The sequence below is a fragment of the Hippopotamus amphibius genome, chromosome 3, assembly GCF_030028045.1.
Source record: "Hippopotamus amphibius kiboko isolate mHipAmp2 chromosome 3, mHipAmp2.hap2, whole genome shotgun sequence".
NCBI lineage: Eukaryota > Metazoa > Chordata > Mammalia > Artiodactyla > Hippopotamidae > Hippopotamus > Hippopotamus amphibius.
Window position 1 is genome coordinate 70,977,530 of NC_080188.1, and position 18,612 is coordinate 70,996,141.

General features: G+C 38.8%; 1 protein-coding gene across 4 annotated transcripts in view; it reads left to right on the forward strand.

Annotated features, from left to right (window-relative positions):
* The first annotated feature begins 1,964 nt into the window (after window positions 1–1,964).
* The window catches only part of NFKB1 (nuclear factor kappa B subunit 1), a 115,712-nt gene continuing 99,064 nt past the window's right edge, over window positions 1,965–18,612 (forward strand). For all 4 annotated transcript variants that reach the window (XR_009052762.1, XM_057728525.1, XM_057728527.1 and 1 more), the window contains exon 1: window positions 1,965–2,283. The gene's annotated coding sequence lies outside the window, so the exon portion shown is untranslated. The remainder of the gene's footprint in view (window positions 2,284–18,612) is intronic.

Consider the following 18,612-nt stretch of genomic DNA (forward strand, 5'->3'; position numbering starts at 1 on the left):
CTGACTCTACTCTTCTAACAATACTGTCTACTGATTTTTTAAATAAATAAATAAATTTATTTATTTATTGGCTGCATTGGGTCTTTGTTCCTCTGCGCGGGCTTTCTCTAGTTGGGGCAAGCAGAGGCTACTTTTCATTGGGGTGCATGGGCTTCTCATTGCGGTGGCTTCTCTTGTTGCGGAGCCCAGGTTCTAGGCACGTGGGCTCAGTAGTTGTGGTGCATGGGGCTTAGTTGCTCTGTGGCATGTGGGGATCTTCCCAGACCAGGGATTGAACCCATGCCCCCTGCACCACCAGGGAAGTCCCTACTGATTCTTTCAGCAATGAGCTACCACCCCATGCAGAATGAATTGTGTGAATATTCACACCTACCCCATAAAGAAAAATAAAACTATTCCCCTAACACTTTGTTGTTTCATGTTAGAGGCAGCAGTCACTTCATATAAACGATATATTAATCTACTAAAATACAATATTGGCACAATTTCTAATAATGTCCCATAAATAATAACACAAGGTTTCAAAAAAAAGTCATTGTCTTAGGTCTTTGTAAATCCCCTGAATTCCAGCTCTCAACCAGCTCCTGGGAGCTAAATGAAATCGCTTGAAGGAAGATTGTTGGTTGGTCCCAAGATCACTGCAGAGATTCACCCTAGACCCAATCAAATGGATCTCTACTCCTCTGCCAAACACTCCACCAAGATTCTTATAACAGGAGGAGGAAGAGGGGATGGCAAGGAGTAGGCACGAAGGGAATATTGCTATGGTCAATCTAATGCCATAGCAACACTGCCTGGTAATTCTCGGATTCCTGATGTTTTAAAGTTCAATTTACACAGTTATCACTGAATTAAGTAGTGCGATAATTAGCACTAAAATATCTATTTCAGCTCAGGTTTCTTGCTTGGGGAACTAATCCACCCCAAGGTATTCCCTGCCCTGCCTAGTACAGTGCCTGGCATGTAAAGAAGCTCAAATGTTAGTGAATGGTGATGGCTGGGAGGTCTGTCTGCGAGTTCCAGCAGCGATGTCTCCAGAAGAAAAGAGACAAATTCCCATCTGCCGGATCAGTATTTCTTCATGAGCTGTGAACCAAAACCATTGCTACCACCATCACTATAATTCCACCACAGTAATTATCATAAAGGCCTGACAATGCCCTGTAAATGAAAGTTGTGAATAACCGTCAAAACCAGGAGATTTGAGACCTCACCAAAACCCAGTAGATGTTCAGATTTCCCTGGGCAGAAGTCAGTTATGCTATAGACATTCCAGTTTAATCTGTGAAGAGATTTGAGAGTAACTGAGAGCACTTAAATGGAATATACAGATGAGATTTATTTTTATACACAGCATGCTTGGCTCCACGCCGACCCATCATCCCCTCTAGACGCTTGGGCCTGTCCTCAGGGGCTCTGGACCGCCCGACTCAAACAGCCGCACAGCCAACGCCTCCGCGCCGCTGGCTTCCCGGGAAGACTCGGTCCCGGAGGCGCTTCCAGGGGGGCGTCCCCGTCCGTCGCTGCCCTCGGGGCTCCGGGATCGCTGGCTGCGGAGCGGGCGCCCCACGGGGGACCCCGGCGTCCGGGCCGCCGAACGCGCGCCCCTCGCCTGCGCCCCGTAGCGGCCCCGAGGGGCGAGCGCCGAGCTGGCGAGCGACGCCGGGCCGGGGGCGCAAGGCCCCCCAGCAGCGCGGGCTTCCCCCACCCCCGGCGGCGACCCCACCTCCCGCCCCCGCGGCGTGCGCGCGTGTGTCCGTCTGTCTGTCTGCTCTCTCGACGTCAGTGGGAATTTCCAGCCAGGAAGTGAGAGAGTGAGCGAGAGAGAAAGAGAGAGAAGTGCACCAGCGAGCCGGGGCAGGAAGAGGAGGTTTCGCCACCGGAGCGGCCCGGCGACGCGCTGACAGCTTCCCCTGCCCTTCCCGTCGGTCGGGCCTCCCGCCGCCGCCCTCGGCCTGCGCCCCGCCGCCGGCCCCACTCGGAGAGCCTAGCGCAGCCCAGGCCAGAGCCGCCGCGGCCGGGAAGGCGGCGACGCCGCGGCCCCGCCACCGCGCGCCCGGCGTTCCCTCCGCCCGCGCTGCGGACATGGCGCGGCGCTGACGGGCCCGGCGAGACCGCGCGCCCGCCGGCCCGAACCCGAGCCGACCGCCCCGCACCCGGACCCGCTCCGGCTCCGGCCGGCCGCCGCCGCCGCCGCCTCGCCCTTCCCCGACCCCCAGGCCCGCGCCGCCCCGGAGCGGGAGCCACAGGCGCAGGGAGGCCGAGCGCGGACCCACCAGCAGGGTAAGCCAAACTCGGGCAACTGGGGGCCGCGCCGGCGGCGTGCGGCCGGACTCCCGCCACCCGCCCGCCCCGCACCCCCTCCAGCCGGGCTCAGACTTCCTCATTCCTGCGCTAACCGCTCGGCTAGACCGCAGGGGGAGGTTGACAGGCGCGGAGAGGCACATGGGCTCGGCGAGAGGGGGGAAAGGCACATCCGGACTAAGCACGGGCCGGTCGGCCGGAGGGCCGCGGCCGCTCGCCCGGGCCGGCCTTTCTCCTCCGGCCCTCGGCCGGGCGGGAACGCGAAGCGGAGGGGACCTCGAGCAAACTTTTTTTATCCCCACCCCCACCCCCTGCCGGGGGCTGGCTTGAAGGTTGAGGTGCGCTTGGGCGCGGAGGAGAGAGGGCAAGGTGGTTGGTGCAGTGCCGAACCAGATTTCACCTAAGGGCGTTCCATGAAATGAAAGCAGAAGTGCATGTCAGTCCTCTCGGCTGGGAAAGCCCTCCCCAGCTCCCCCAGATTGAATCGGACAGCCTTATTCCTGGGCTCCTACTTCCAAAAGAAGCCCCCACTTCACACACACACGCACACCCCACACACCCCAACCAGGACATGATATGTTCACCTACTATAGGACCTGTACCTTAGTTTTCAAAAAATAAGGAGGGCCTGGTACTAATCCTACAGGGCCTGGCATTTGAGAGCGAAATTACCCACTTAGAACACTTTTTAGACAGTCTGATTATGTAAAATATTTGGACAACGCTACCATGTGTTGTGCATGACCTCTGAAACAAAAATGGTATAAACAAAGCCTATCATGACATTTTAAAGTAATAAATTTAAAAAATATCTGAGTTTCCGTGTAAATATTTTGATAAAGTAGTCAAAATATCTTTTCCTTCTTCACAACTTGGTAGACGTGCTGTTCTGAGCAGAGAGATGACTGCAGTAGAAAGTGTATCTGGAAATGCAGAGTAGTTTAACCAATAGAGCAAATATTCAGGTTATGCTGTTCTAGTCTGTAGGCTGAACAGGAATCACATTATCCGGAATGGTGTATAAGAATCAACGGCTACATAAAATTTCTCTTTAATTTACCGTTAGTAAATTAGGAAGTTTGTTTGTAGAAAGATTGGTTTGGTTGGTTGGTTGGTTTTGATTATCAGGATGTAAGAGGTTTTCATGGACTTTGTTAAGTAGGGCTTTTCAGCATTGCAGCTAAGCTAAATAACTATGTTTAACTTAAAGATTTTGTTATAAAGCCCGTAATCTGAGAAAATGACTATGGTATTACTAAAACATTTAATAACTCTGGCATAGAAATGTGCATCTGCAGACTGGTGATCTTTGGTAAACACTAAAGCTTAGGATCGAGATGTTCAGTGCTTATTTTTCTAGCAGAATACCTCAATTGAATATTCCTGAGTAGTTTAAATTGCATTTGTGTTGAGAAAACTTTAAAAGGGAATCTGATTAAGATAAAGCCCTCAGCTGAAGCATGTTGTTTTCCTGATTTTAATATTGTGCTTTCTAGAGATGAATCCTTTTACTATTTGATGCACTAAAGAAATTATGTAAATAACATAAAGCAGAGTATTTTTTTTTTGAGCTTATGAACTTGAGAAGACAGGAAATAAAAAGAGATCAATTTATCATGTAATTAAATTGCTAAAGTGAGAAGAACATATATGATAAATGGAGACATGAGATCTCCTGAACTTATCCATATTGATACCTGCAGCTCCTCAAAGCCTTCTGGAGCTTATTTAGATAAAATGTCTTCCTGGGCCACAGCCTGCTGGACAAATGTGAACACAAAGAACGACTCATTATGTGTAGACTTAATGCTGGCACTGAAATACTGCTTGCAGTGAATAGAAAACCACTTCTAACCTTGTTTGAAAGACTTTTAAAGAAAATACTACATAATCCAGTTAGGGATTGGTGGCGATTTGAAAATCCATTTGTTTTGAACTTTCAATTTTATTTTATGTTCTGCAGATGACATTTACATGGGCTGAATAAATGCCCCTGTTTTTCAAACCCCCTTAGTAAATACTGGAGTATACGTACAAAAATAGTTGTTCCCCTTTGTAAGCACTCCTTTGATCTTTGCACTTCCTTCTTACTTCTGCCTCTTAAACAAGATCATCTGTAATGACTGAGTTGCACTTGGTAAAAGCTCAGTCTGAAATAGGAAGAATTTTAGATTTAGTGATCACAGTCCTCATATTTGTCTTGTCATGTTCCTTGGAACAAATTGACACCAGTCGAGAAACCAATATTTATGCTGGCTGTTTTTACTATTGCTTTCAGACTTCTGGATAATTGATGAAGTAAGTTACTGCCTTGGCTTTCAGGGATTGCTGGTTGTGGTAGATGCAAGGTCTTGATAAGGAATTGGCAGCTACAGGAATCTTGGACTATCATTCAGTCACTAAGCCCTTATTTTTACCTAATTTATGAAAGGTATTCCTCTGTTCAGAAGAGGTGAAAGTTCTGGCTTCTGGGGGAAGTGGTTACTTCATAACCTTCAATTGGTTTGAACTTGGGAGAAGTAAGAACAGTAGTTGACATTTTAAAACAATAAATTTAAAAAATAATATCTGAGTTTCTATATAGATTTTTGATTAGTCAAAATATCTTTTTATTTTCAGAACTTGGTAGTAGAAGTGCAGTTCTGAGCATAGAAATGATTGCAGTAGAAAGTGTATCTGGAAATGCAGAGTAGTTTAACCAATAAGAGTAAATATTCAGGTTATGCTTTTCTAGTCTATAGATTGAACAGGAATAACATTAACAGGAGTGGCTTGTAAGAATCAATGGCTATGCACAATTTCTCATTAATTTCCCTTTTAGTAGGAAGCTTGTTTCATTTGATTGGTTTTCTATTTGTAATATGAATCATATCAGGTGGCATGGTTGTTTTACGTTTTAAGAAAAGAAAGAGGAGGAGAAAGAACAGAATTTTTGTGCTGGGGGACACTTTTAAATGTGCTGCTGCTACGTCTACATTTATGTCTGATCAGAGTTAATTGACAGCTGCTTCTTGCTGACCAGAGAACCATACTGAAGCAATTGATCCTGCTTTCTGGGAATGACTTCTCATTTGCTCTCTTGTAGCTCCCATAAACACTGAATTCCCCTGCAGTTTTCTTGGAGGTGAGCAGGTAAATCATCAGAAGCATACCTACCGCTTTGCGTTGACCCTGCCACTGCTTAGGAGACCTTGAGGGTTTTAAAGATAGAGGCATTCATCTTCAGAGAGGAAAGTTGGGACTTGTGACATAGTTCAGCAAGTCAGTTTGGCTCCTTGAACTTTTTTTTTTTAATCAGAAAAGATTAATATTTGCAGCCACATAGTCTGGTAGAGTTAATAGGGTAATATTACCAAGATACTTATCTTTGCAATATTTCATTAATGAGTATCTAGTACATCACTGTTAGATGAAGAAAAGTATTATTTTCTAGATGATGACATTGTTTCATACCCTTTGGTCACTGTTGTTTTAGAGAGGGTTCCTGGGTGCAAATTGATATGCTTTCATATTTTCAGGTGAGGTTGGTAGACCTACCCTTGAATATCAGCTAATAGTTTAGAAAATAAGTTGTAAAATTAAATCTTATTGCTTCACTACAAAAATATTTAAACCCTAACAGTTTTACCCAAAAGTGATATAAGGTGTGATTTGTTAAAGAGTATAGACTTTTCAAGAGTGTAGATTACGGGTGAAAATATTTGTTAAATTTAGAATATTAATCATAAAAATATCATTGTATTTAAAAATTTTATCATTGTATTTTAAATTTTAAAAAGAAATCAATTCATTATTCTCATATTTTTTGCAGTAACTAATAGATTTAATTATTAATAGTATGTTTCATCTGCTTTAATTTGTTGCCTGATTTCAAAATTAGAATGATGAAATGGATGGTTTAATTCCCCATTACAAATTGGCTTATTACTTTTCATTTACATTTCACCATTAGGCCAAAAATCTTATAGCCAGCTTTTATTCTGACCCATACTTTTGACAGATATTAATAAACTTAATCTATAGATGATTTCTTTAAGCTGTGAAAAAAAATTCTGAGTGATGGACCTTTAAAGAAGAATGTAAAGATTCTATACGGCTTATTCTTTAAAAAAAAAAAAAGGGAGAGGAGACTATCTGAGAGCATCAAAATTCCATAGTTCCAACTAAAAAGAAATCCTATCTAATCTATACTGACAAGAAATATCTGACACTTAATTTTGTGCTTGTTGGCACATAGTAAGCACTTAATAACTATTTGTTGAATGCAGGAATCCCATAAGTTTTGCTTTGTTTTGTTTGCTTAAAAAAGGGCAGCCGTTTTCTGCAAAGAACAAAAATTATGCTATTTTACCTTGCCTTCTGGGAAGAAGCCAAAAACTAGTTCTTGCTTCCTAGATACCATAGTCTTATCTAAAGAGAATTTGACATTTACTAGAACAAACAATTTATTAAAAAGTGCCCTGTGCCTTCCAAAAGGGAACATTTCATCTGAAAGAGTTTATGAACTAGAAAAAAATAGCCTTTATTTTCAAAGTTTTAGAGGCACTTATCAAGCATGGTAAGAAAGTAATTGAAATGGTAAAAGGTGCTTGTACAAGTTAAAAACGTAACTTTTTGGGTATGTTAGAATTTCTCTGAACTCCATTGATACTATAATTTCAGTACTAGTGTCTTCAAAAAAGGAAACAGTGCTGCAGGCACTGCTTTGTAATCCAAAGATTGTTAAAGCCTATCTAAATTAATCAATCAAAAAGTAAAAACAATAGCTAGTGGGAAGCTGCTGCATAGCACAGGAAGATCAACTCTATGATGGATGATGGGTGATGACTTAGAAGGCTGGGATAGGGAGGGTGGGAAGAGTCATGGGAGGAAGGGGATGTGGGGATATGTGTATAAATACAGCTGATTCACTTTGTTGTACAGCAAAAACTGGCACAACAGTGTAAAGCAATTATATTCTAATAAAGAGCTTAAAAAAAGTAAAAACAAAATATCTTATGACATCCAGAATAAAATACTTATGACCTACAAAACATTGGGGGGAAAAGGTTATAGCTGGAAAACCTCAGGAACAAGCAGGCAGTCCACAAGGTTTACTGTACTTTCCACTTTCATACTTTAATGATTTTGCAACACTACAAAACCTGGGGCCTCATCACAGGAGGGTTTTGTTCATTATTTCTTATTTGTAGCATTTTCAGAAAATTGTCCTTGAAGCTCTGAATCTAACCATTTATCCTCTGTGGACATAATTTATGAGATGAAATATACCATCCACACTAGAAAAGGGTACAGTGCCAACATTCCCAGTCCTGGTGTCATACCCTCAGGGAGAGTCAGAGACATTATATTGAAAACTCCTAACTTCAGTCCACTCTGGTTTGGACTTAATTCTGGTTCTAATCCTAACCTCTCTTCACATCACTTTACAAACATACATTCAGGTTTTAAAAATTAGTCTTAAAAGTTGTTTACAAATACATATATGTATAATCATTTTTGTTGTTGCCAACAAGCTGAGGAAGAAAATAAATATTTACTTATATAACAAGTGCATTGTAAAGCTGTCAGTGTTAAAAAGTACCCTGAAAAGTGAATAACAGCAGTGTTTGTTAGTTAAAATAATAAAATAATCCAAGTACTCTGCCTATAGCTTCCCAGTGAGAAGACTTGGAGAGAATGATACATTTTGCTGTGTTCCATTATATAATCAGCTCAATCTGCAGCTTCTGGGCATAAACAGAAACACAGAGCTATAATGTTGTCCCAGTCTTCACTGTATGAGTCAAAAAAATGTATGGACAATTCAGACATTTCGTACTGGAAGATAAAGCTTTGGATTTTTCTTAGATTTAAGCCTTTTGATATATGAAGCTCAGTAGCATTTGTACATTTTCTTTTTTTTGCTAACGTGAACTAAGAAAAAATAACCTACATAAAGTTAAGCACACCTCTATGGAAAGTGTAATTAACATTAAAGAAATAATTTGATTGCTATAATGAATTTTGTCAAAATAGTTATTTTACAAAGTGATTTATCAATTATTGTGTGGTTTTACTAAACATATCACACTATATTTCAGTGTCAGGGCATACGTATCTCTCATTTTTACCTCCAGAAATCAATTCAAATAATATTAAGCTTGAAAGAAGAAAAATGAAAAGTGATGAGAAATTCCCTAATCAGCCTACCTATTCATTGGTTCTGGGTTCAAGGCTACAACTCATTTAAATAGTGAAAATAAATTGCTTAATTGTCTTAGAAAATATCCATTCCCAGACAAGAATTTTAGGAATGGAGAGAATGACTATTTTTTTTTTTAGTGTTTTAACATGAATCCCTGACTCATGTTTTATTGGTATTTGAAGAACTTCTTTGTCTACCAGTTCTTTTTTTTTTTTTCTTGAGTACAAGTTTTATTAAATTTACAAATTGGTCTGTCATCCTTCTGGTCTGAGAGCAAATCCAGATAATGATGCTTTGGGGCAAACTCAGGATGTCTACCAGTTCTTAAGTATAGGTTTATTTTCTAAGATTTAACCATTTATTGGTGTTTGATCATTAAGACTTGATTTATAAAGTGCATTTTTCTTTTAAATGGGGCTAAGTGTGGTCATGAGGTCAGAGGAAAAGAATCTCTAAAAATTTACAGCATCTAGTATAATGCTCTCTATGTAATATAAGCACCGGTATGATTTATAAAGTTAAAATAAAGACATTGTGGAAGAATGGAAGGAGTATGAATGGTTGTTCATGTTGAGGACATTTAAAGCAGAAAGGAAGAAACATGAAGGTAAAGAATAAAAGTTAATTTTAATGTGGAAAAATTTGGCCAAAACAAAGGATAATGAAAGCATAGATAAAGTTTTAGGGGAGAGTCCTCTATAAAATTAGATCTTGAACTTTATTTTTGACTTAAATTTGAAAAAGAAAGTGAACCAGAATTCCAGAGAAAAGGATAAATTCTAGATATAATGGATGAGAAGAGGAGGGTTGTAATGAAAAGAGTGAGAGAGAGGTTGTCCTTGAGTAGAACTGTTTGGTAGACATTTCACTGTGGCTTATCCTACCTTTGATTAATTGAAATCAGTGGTCATTTCCCCCACATTCTTAAGTCACTTGTGTTAAGCAGACTTCAGTACACGTGGGAAATTTTAAAATCAAAAGCATGGTATCTGACAACAGTTAAATGCACTTCCTTACTCTCATGCTGTATCATAGCGTTCATTTGATATAATGTCTTTATGGTTTCTCCATGTGTTTACCCAGTTTCCCATTTTAGACATTTAACTACATTTAACAAGCATGCCTTGAAACTTTTAATATTTCGTATTTTAAAACATTGCCTTATCAGTCATTTACTTTGAAGTTCTTTTCTTATGATGGACAGGGAAAGTATCCTGTTTCTCTTAGAAAGTCTAACGTAATAACTAAATAGAAATTAGTCCAGGTTGAAATAGATGGATGATTTGGGGGGGGGGTCAGTTGTGCTATAATTACTAAATATGTTTTATGTGTTAAACTGAAGGAGTCCATTCATTCAAGGCAAGCCACAGAAAACAATAATTTTATTGCTGAAGCATTTAAGTATCATTACATGGATGTCCCCATCAGTATGCTGATATCAAATTTATCATCCTTCCCAGTCACCAAGTGGCTCCTCCCAGCACATTAGAGAATACAGTTGTTAGCCCACTATGGTCCATTCAGTAGGTTTCCCATGCTAGAAATCTAGGAACCCATTCTCCATACATACTCACTTATCTCCTCTGATCTGTTACCAAATTCTAACAGTTCAGCTTCCTTTCATCTCCAGAATTCATCCCTTCCTCACTGAATTTCTAGCTTTCATTTTTGCATTGTCTCCTGATACATAATCTCCTGCTTCTATTCCATCCTTCATTCCAGTGTAAAAGCTTTCTAAAGTGCAAGTCTGATCATATCACAGTCTTAATATATTTCTGAAATAAGTCTCCATTGTCTTCACAAGCTGGTTCCTGCACACCTCACTTCCCACCCTTGCTCCTCACCCATCCCCTATTTCTCAAGTCATCCGTATCAATTTTCAGTTCCTGTCTGCCGTATTTTCTCACTTTGAATGCCCCTGCACGTGCACTCCCTTTCCTTCCTAGCCATTGTGCTAACTACTCAACCTTCAGGCATGGTGTACACATCACCATTTCTCTGTCCTTCCTCTAATCCATTCTCCCTGACCTGTGCATAAAGACTTATGTGTTCCCAGCCCATGGGCTCTTGACTTCTTATGCTTTCTAGACAGAAAATATCTCGAGGGCAGGGATTTTATCTTACTTTTTATTTGCACAGCACCCAGTAGGTTTGCTGAATGAATAAATAAATAACTAGACAAAATATTGGTCTAGTTAGACTAATATTTTGTCTAGATTAACTAGACTGCTACTGATTAGGTTGTGTGACTCTGGGCAAATTAATTAATTTCTCTGGGTCTCATTTTCTCTTTTAAAAAAATGAGACAGACTAAATGAGCACCTCTCTCTAAAACTATTTGTTTCTTTGATACAATAGTATTATTTGGAAGACTTTAGATTTTCTTGCCATATTGAGATAGGTCAGCTTAAGGAAAATGCGTGTGAGAAGGTACAGAGTTCTTGATTACCAATATGATAATAAGGGGAACTGTCCATTTTTGGATTATGAGTTATCATTTATGGTCCCAGTCCAGCTTTTTTCTGACATCCTGGTGTTTCTGGGGTTGCATCTTTTCACTATTAATTATTCTCTGCTATGAACTCATGTTCATATCTCCATAGAAATTGAAGGCAAACATGATACAGAAATTGAATATAAAATTCAGTATTTTGATTGTAAATTGGTTCAAGGACTCATGAATTACAACTATGTTTGGAGGAAGAAAATAAAGAAGTGGTAGTGGTATGAGCTGAATCCTCATCTGTCATAGCAAGAACACAATGTCTGAAACTGATCAGTTAAGAAAAAAGATATAACCATAGTATTTGGAGGTAAAAAAGAACCCCCAGGAAAACCAAAAACAAAAAATTAAGAGTGTTAAAAAGTTAATCACTATGAAAAGCAGGATTGGAGTTGGGAGGTGACATGGGGAACCTTTGCTCTTTATATAAACTCTCCTACCTTTGTGTAGTAGGATTTTTTTTTAACCGTTAATTTATTTGAATGTATGTTGAGTCCTTCCTATGTGCCAGGTTTTAGGCGCTGGGAATACAGTGCTGAACAAGACAGAAATCCATAATTTGGAGCTTATTAGATCATGTAATGTTTTCAGTTTAAAATTTTTTCTTTTTATATTAGCCTTTTTAAAATTGAAGAATCACGGAACTAAAAAAGTGCACCCATCGTAAGAGTACGGGTTTAATGAATTACGTCAAAGTGAACACACTTAACATTAAATAGAACATAACCAGCACACCAAAAGCCCCCTTTCTGCCCCTTCTTAGTCAAGATTCCTACCCTTCACTCTCATTTAAAAAGTTTCACTGATGACTTTTGGATTACCTCTATCTTGATTCCATGACTCATATTTGTCCACGTACAATCGAGAGCTGACTGAATGAATTCATTACTTTAAGGTGCTAATAATGAGCTTCACACAAGTAAGAAGTAAGTCTCCTATTGTTAAAAGCCCTAAGCGCAATTCATTTCAGATTTTCCTCACTGAACAAAATATGTACGTAAAAATATTTTTTGAATCATATTTTTGCATTAATTTGTCATTTATGAGTTTGAGTATCAAATATTTTATTTATTGCCAAGCAGTTAAGATCACTGACAGAGAGACATGGAAGAAAGAAGTATTCTCATCAGACTTGATCAGATATAGAAGAGCGGGTGGTTCACCTCTTTTCCTGCTCACTTTATACATTGACAGCTGCGTGTATTGAAGGATTTATCTATAGGCGTGGTCATCGTGAGAAGGCCTTCATATCTAGATTCAAGGACCAAACGGTCCCCTGTAAAAGGCCTGATTTTGATGCTTGCAAATTGTTATTTATGTGTGTGTGTAATCAGAAGGTCATTGTGATTCATCCTTTGAGGAAATCATTTTCTCCCTCCCAGGCTAATTGTCACCATATCCCTAGAACCAAGAACTGCTGGTCACATGATGATCCTTTTCTCTTAAAACGTTAAAGGGTATTTTTTGTTGATACTGGAGAATTAGTGAAAATGAAAATCCATACTAAAGGCATCATTTTCAGAGTTAAGAGAATGTGATCACTTTCTCTATATTTGAGCAAAAGAATATTAATCTCTCGGGAATTCTCTGGCTGTCCAGTGATTGGGGCTCCTCTTCCCCGGCAAGGGGCACAGATTCAATCCCTGGTTGGGGAACTGAGATCCCGCACAGCGCAGCCCCCCCCCAAAAAAAACTAATTTCTAATTCATAATCCATGGTACTCAAGACAAAGGGCAGACATGAAATTAAAATTTGGTCATACTCTATTTTTTTTATTACGACTTTTTTTTTTTAGAGCAGTTTAAGGTTCACAGCAAAATTGAGGGGAAAGTACAGAGATTTACCATTTACTCCTTGTCCTGCACATGCATAGCCTCACCTGTTATCAATGTTCCCCCATCACAGCAGTGTATTTGTTGCAATTGATGAACCAACATTGACGCATCATAATCACCCAAAGTCCAGAGTTTACATTGTGGTTCATTCTTGGTATTGTGCATTCTGTGGGTTTAGACAAATGTATAATTACATGTATCCATCATTACGGTATCCTACAAAAGTTTATTTCACTGCCCTAAAAAGCCTCTGTGTTCTTCCTATACATACATCCTCTGCCACCATCATCCTCTAGTTTTAGGGAGGAGGAAATCTGTAGGAGTAGAAATGTGGAAGCAGAAAGTTCAGAACAAAGTCCAGTAAGTCAAATCCCTTTTTTATGTCACCTGAATGAAAGACCTCAAACTTTGAGTAGGTGTATTGAATTGGTTGTTATGTGTTAATGGAAGGCAGTAATATCCCATGAATGACTTCAGTTATAAAATGTAAGGTTTTTTTTTTTTAATTGCTTCACTCTTTAAAAATTTGTTTATGTATTTTTGGCCGCGTTGGGTCTAAGTTGCAGTGCACAGGCTTTTCGTTGCAGGCTGTCTAGCTGTGGCATGTGGGCTTCTCTCTAGTTGTGGCATGCGGATTTTCTCTCTCTAGTTGTGGTGCACAGGCTCCAGGGTGCATGGATTCTGTAGTTGTGGCACACGGATTCCAGAGAGCGTGGGCTCTGTAGTTTGCGGCACGTGGGCTCTCTAGTTGAGGCATGCAGGCTTAGTTGCCCCACGGCATGTAGGATTTTAGTTTTCTGACCAGGGATTGAACCCATATCCCCTGCATTGGAAGGCGGATTCTTTACCACTGGACCACCAGGGAAGTCCCAATATGTAAGGTTTTAGCTAATTTACTATAATCTTCAGAAAACTTCTCTAGCTATACAGATTTATATTCACTGGGTTTTATCCTACTATAAATCCTAAACAAAAGAAATGTTACTTAGAATGGAATCTACCATTTGATGTACATGACAATTATAATATGATTAGAAAATGTCCAAAACATTTTTTTGATCCTATGCATTTGTCATCTATGATTAAGAAAACACAATTGGCAAAGATTTGTTTCTTATAGAAAGCATTTGAATGCATTCTAATCACTTCTCTAAGAAAATCATTGTCCCTCATGGTTACGGTGGACAAGATACAGCTAGAATTTAGGTGCTTATTTCGTATGGGGGAATGAGGTTATATTCACTCTGTTTATTGATTCTAAGAGGCACAACCTCAGTTTAACATCTGACTTAATCACGTATGTTTGAGGATTTTCTAGGTATCTTTCTGTTCTTGGTTTCTAATTTCATTTCATTGTGTTTGGATAATATATTTTGTATGCTTTCACTTCGTTGAAATTTATTGAGACTTGTTTTATGGTCCATTGTTTAGTCTATTCTTGGTGAATATTCCACGTACACTTAAAAAGAATGTGTATTCCACAGTCATTGGTGGAATGTTCTGTATATGCACTTAGGTGAACTTCATTGATGGTATTGTTCCTAAGTTTTCTATGTTGTCTTGATTTGCTTTTATCAGTTACAGAGAGAAGAGTGTGAAAAATCTTAACTATAATTGTGGATATTTCCACTTCTTCCTTTAGTTCTGCCACTTTTTACTTCATGTATCTTGAAGCTCTGTTAATATGTACATACACATTATGATCATTATTTCTCCATGATGATTTGACCCTTCATTCTTATGAAATGTTCCTCTTTGTCCCTGGTAATCATTCTTCTCTTGAAGTCTACTGTATATGATATTTTAATATAGCCTGTTTTCTTATATTTACTATTTCCATGGTGTAACTGTTATAACTGTCCATCCTTATACATTTCAACTATCTTAGTCTTTAATATTGAAGTATAATTCTTATGAAAAGTGTATACCTGTGTTTTGCTTTTGTGTCCAGTCTGACCTTCTCTACTTTTTTATGGGTAACTTCAGTCTATTTCTATTTAATGTAATAATTGATATGGTCAGGTAAGCCTTCTGTCTTGATAATTTGTTATCCATTTCTGCCATCTGTTCTTTATTCATTTTTTCCTCCTTTCCTGCCATCTTTTGAATAAATCAAGTTTACTTTTTAAATTCCATTTTATCTCCTTCATTGGCTATTTTTAAGCGGTTGCTTGAAGGATAATAATATGCATCCTTGAGTGTACCGTAAATTAATACTATAACATGTCATATAGAATGTAAGAATTTGATAGTGGTTTATTTCCATCTGTCCTCTTCCCTTCCTCTGTGTTGTTATTGTTATACAGTTTACTTCTGCATAGGTTATAAACCCCAAAATGTATTCTAGTGTTTCTTTTGAATAACAAGCAAGAAAAAGGTCGTATACTTACCCACGTATTCATCACTTCTGGTGTTTTTTATTCTTTCATATAGGTCCAAGTTTCTATCTAGTACCATTTCCCTTCAGCATGGAGAACTTTCTTTAACATATCTTTTAGCAGACCTGCTGACTACACATTCTCTCAACTCTTGTTTATTTGAAAAATGTCAATTTCACTTTTTTATTTTTAAAGGATATTTTTGCTGAATATAGAATTGTTCACTGATTCGATTTTTTCCTTTCAGCACTTATCATTGTTTCTGATGAGAAGTCAGCCATACATATCATTGTTTCCCCTTGTCCCTGGATGCTTTTAGGATTTTTTTTTTCTTATCATTAGTTTTTAACAGTTTGGCTGTAATACGACTAACCATGGTTTTATTTGTGTTTATCCAACATGGGGTTCTTTGAGATTCTTGGATCATAGGTTGATTTTTTTAAAAATCAAGTTTTAAAAATTCTCCACCATTATTTCTTCAAGTATTTTTTCTCTCTTTCTTTCTGGGACTCTAAATTATACGTATATAAGACCACTTCATGTTGTCTCATAAGTCACTTGATGGTGTTTTAATTTCTTTCTGCCTTTTTTTCTCTGTGCTTCACTTTGAATAGATTTTATTGACCATCATTCATGTTTATTGATCCTTTCTTCTGCATTGCTCAATATGCTAATAAGTCCACCTAGTGAAATTTCATTTCAGTCTCGAATTTTCCATTGGTTATTTTTCTTTTTTAATAGTTTTCATTTCTCTGCTGAGATCTCCTACCTGTTTATCTGTTATATCCATATTTCCCTTTACATTTTTGAACATATTACTATTGTCGGTTTTAGAGACACTGGCTGGTGATTTCATCATTTGTGTCATTTTTTTTCTTCTGAGTCATATTTTCCTTTCTTTGCATGTTTTGTCATTTTTTGTTGTACATTGTGAACACCACATTGAGGAGCGTATGGATCTTTGTTTTCCATTAAAGGCTGTAATTTTGTTGTACCAGGCAATAAATTTACTGGTGGATCACCTGGGTTTATTAAGATGTGCTTAGAGTAGCCCTTATTCTAGGGTATATCTCTTACTCCCATTGTATGGTCTTATGAAGTCACAACTGAATGTTAAGATTGTTAAATGATGTCTCTTTACCCTAGATGATTAGAACTTCGCTGTCTTTCATAAGTTCCAGGAACTTCTGGAACCTCAGTTCAGCTTATAATTGTTCCCCCTTGTCCCTGAATTTGGATCCCCAGCAGCTCTTTTCTAGTAGGCTTTGCAGAGTCTTGTCCTGCACTAGCACAGTTTCATATTTGGCCAATGCCCAGAAGTGACCCCTATGCAGATATATGAGCCTCTTTCTCTGTGGGTATCTCTCCTTTCTGATACTCTCCCCAGTGAGATTGCTGCTCTCTATTTGGGCTCTACTACCTTGTGTCGTAGTTTGGAACATGACCTCAGTCAAAAAGTGAATTTGGAGCACACCTCAAGTGCTTCCATTCTCTTGTGGTATACAGCTTTATACTCTCTTGTCCAGTGTCTTAAATTATTGCTTCAGGTATTTTCTATAGCTTTACATTTCAGTATGGCAGTGGGGCAAGTTCAATAATTGTTACTCTGTCATGACTGAAACCAAAAGTCCACATTTGGACAAATCTGGAATTGCATTGTTTCTTACTATTAATGCAGAATTAATTTTTTAGAAGTGCTTATTTACTAATTTGGCAATACAAAGAAGTAAAACTATTTTTAGACATCTATATCCAATTAAAAAGATGATAAATATATAAAGTTAAATTGCAGTTGAACAGTATGTTGTTGAGTGTGAAATCATCAATACACAGAAGTGTAGCCCTAACATGGACTATAGAGTTGTAGGTTACAGGGGAAATATAGGGTTTCTTGGCAAACAGTGAATTTGAGTAGAGGCTTAAGGAGTGGGTAATATTTAAGTAGGAAAGATGGCATTTTAGGATGCAGGGCATACTGTGAACAAATATACAGCATGAAAATTAGCAAGGCATCTTTGAATGATCAGTCTGCCTGTTGTAGAAGGTTTTGGTTAGGATGTAGTATTAGGACATAGTGGAAAGCCCTCAGCCACTCAACATATTATATTATATGATAAGCACCACCTATTAAGAGCCTATTAAGGTGATGCTTATAATAATATGGTGAATGGTTGAGAGCTTTCGACTTTGTCTTGTAAGTAATATGGCGATAATGTGAAAGATGCTTAAGGAAGAAGAAATACCACAGTAAAGGAGAACAGTATGGAGGCTATTATATTGTCATTCAGAGGTGAGGCAGTGAATGTTTAACTAGGGTATAACAGTGCAAGGAAAGCGGAAAGGAGGGGCAGATACAGGATATAATACAGAGAAAAAAATCAGCAAAAATTGATTATTGACTGGATGTGTGTGAAATAAACAGAAGGAAAAGGAGAAAAAGTTGACTGAATTTTTGGCCCTGAGTACATGAGAGAATGATATATTGGCAAAACCTGGAAAGTCAGGAATGGGACGCATTGCCATAGGAAAGGTGAATTTGGTGTTAGATAGAAGAGAGTTGAAAGGATTAGAAACATTATTGTTTTACAGTGGTATCATTGCTTAAAGCTAGCAACAATTTATTAATATTTATATTTGAAGGTTTTAACAGTACTAATTTTATTTCTGTTTATACCATGGTGGATTTGCCTAATGTTATTGTTTCTTTTGTTCAGTTGGAAACTGAATAGGCCAGTAAAGTAAAAATGAGTACAAAGGGTGATCTAAATAGGACCCTAACAAAGAAAATGTAATTATTGAATTATCAAGATATCTAACCCATGCCCCACATACCTGCCTTTTCCCATGACACCTGTCAAGTTGCATTGCTTTTGCCTGTCTTCCTATTTACTAAACTGTTGCATTAGTTAGCTTTTGCTACATAAAAAATCACCATGAAACTAATTAATATACAAACATTTGTTATTTCTCCCAATTCGGGAGGCTGTCTAGGTCATCTGGTCTGGGCTGGCTCTGTGGATCTCTGAAGTCTTTTGGCTGCTCAGCTGGTGCTGTGTGGTATCTAGGGAATCCTCAGCTAGGACTTCCCCTCACTGCTCCATGTGGTCTCATCCTCCAGTGGGCTGGCCCAGGCTTATTCACAGAGGAGCTGTGTTCCAAGAGAGCAGAATTGTCGTTGCAAGGCCTCTTGATGTCTGCATTTAAAACTCACACTTTTATCTCACTCTGTTGGTCAGAGTAAGTTACAACCCTGCCAAAATTCAAGGAATGGAGAAATAGATTTTTCCTTTTGTCAGGTGGAGTTGCGAAGAATTTTTGGCCATTGCTTTTAATCTACCACAACTGTTAGCTCTGTGAGTACAGGTACTGCTTCACTCTTGTGTAGTTTGGTATCTTTGGTAAGTG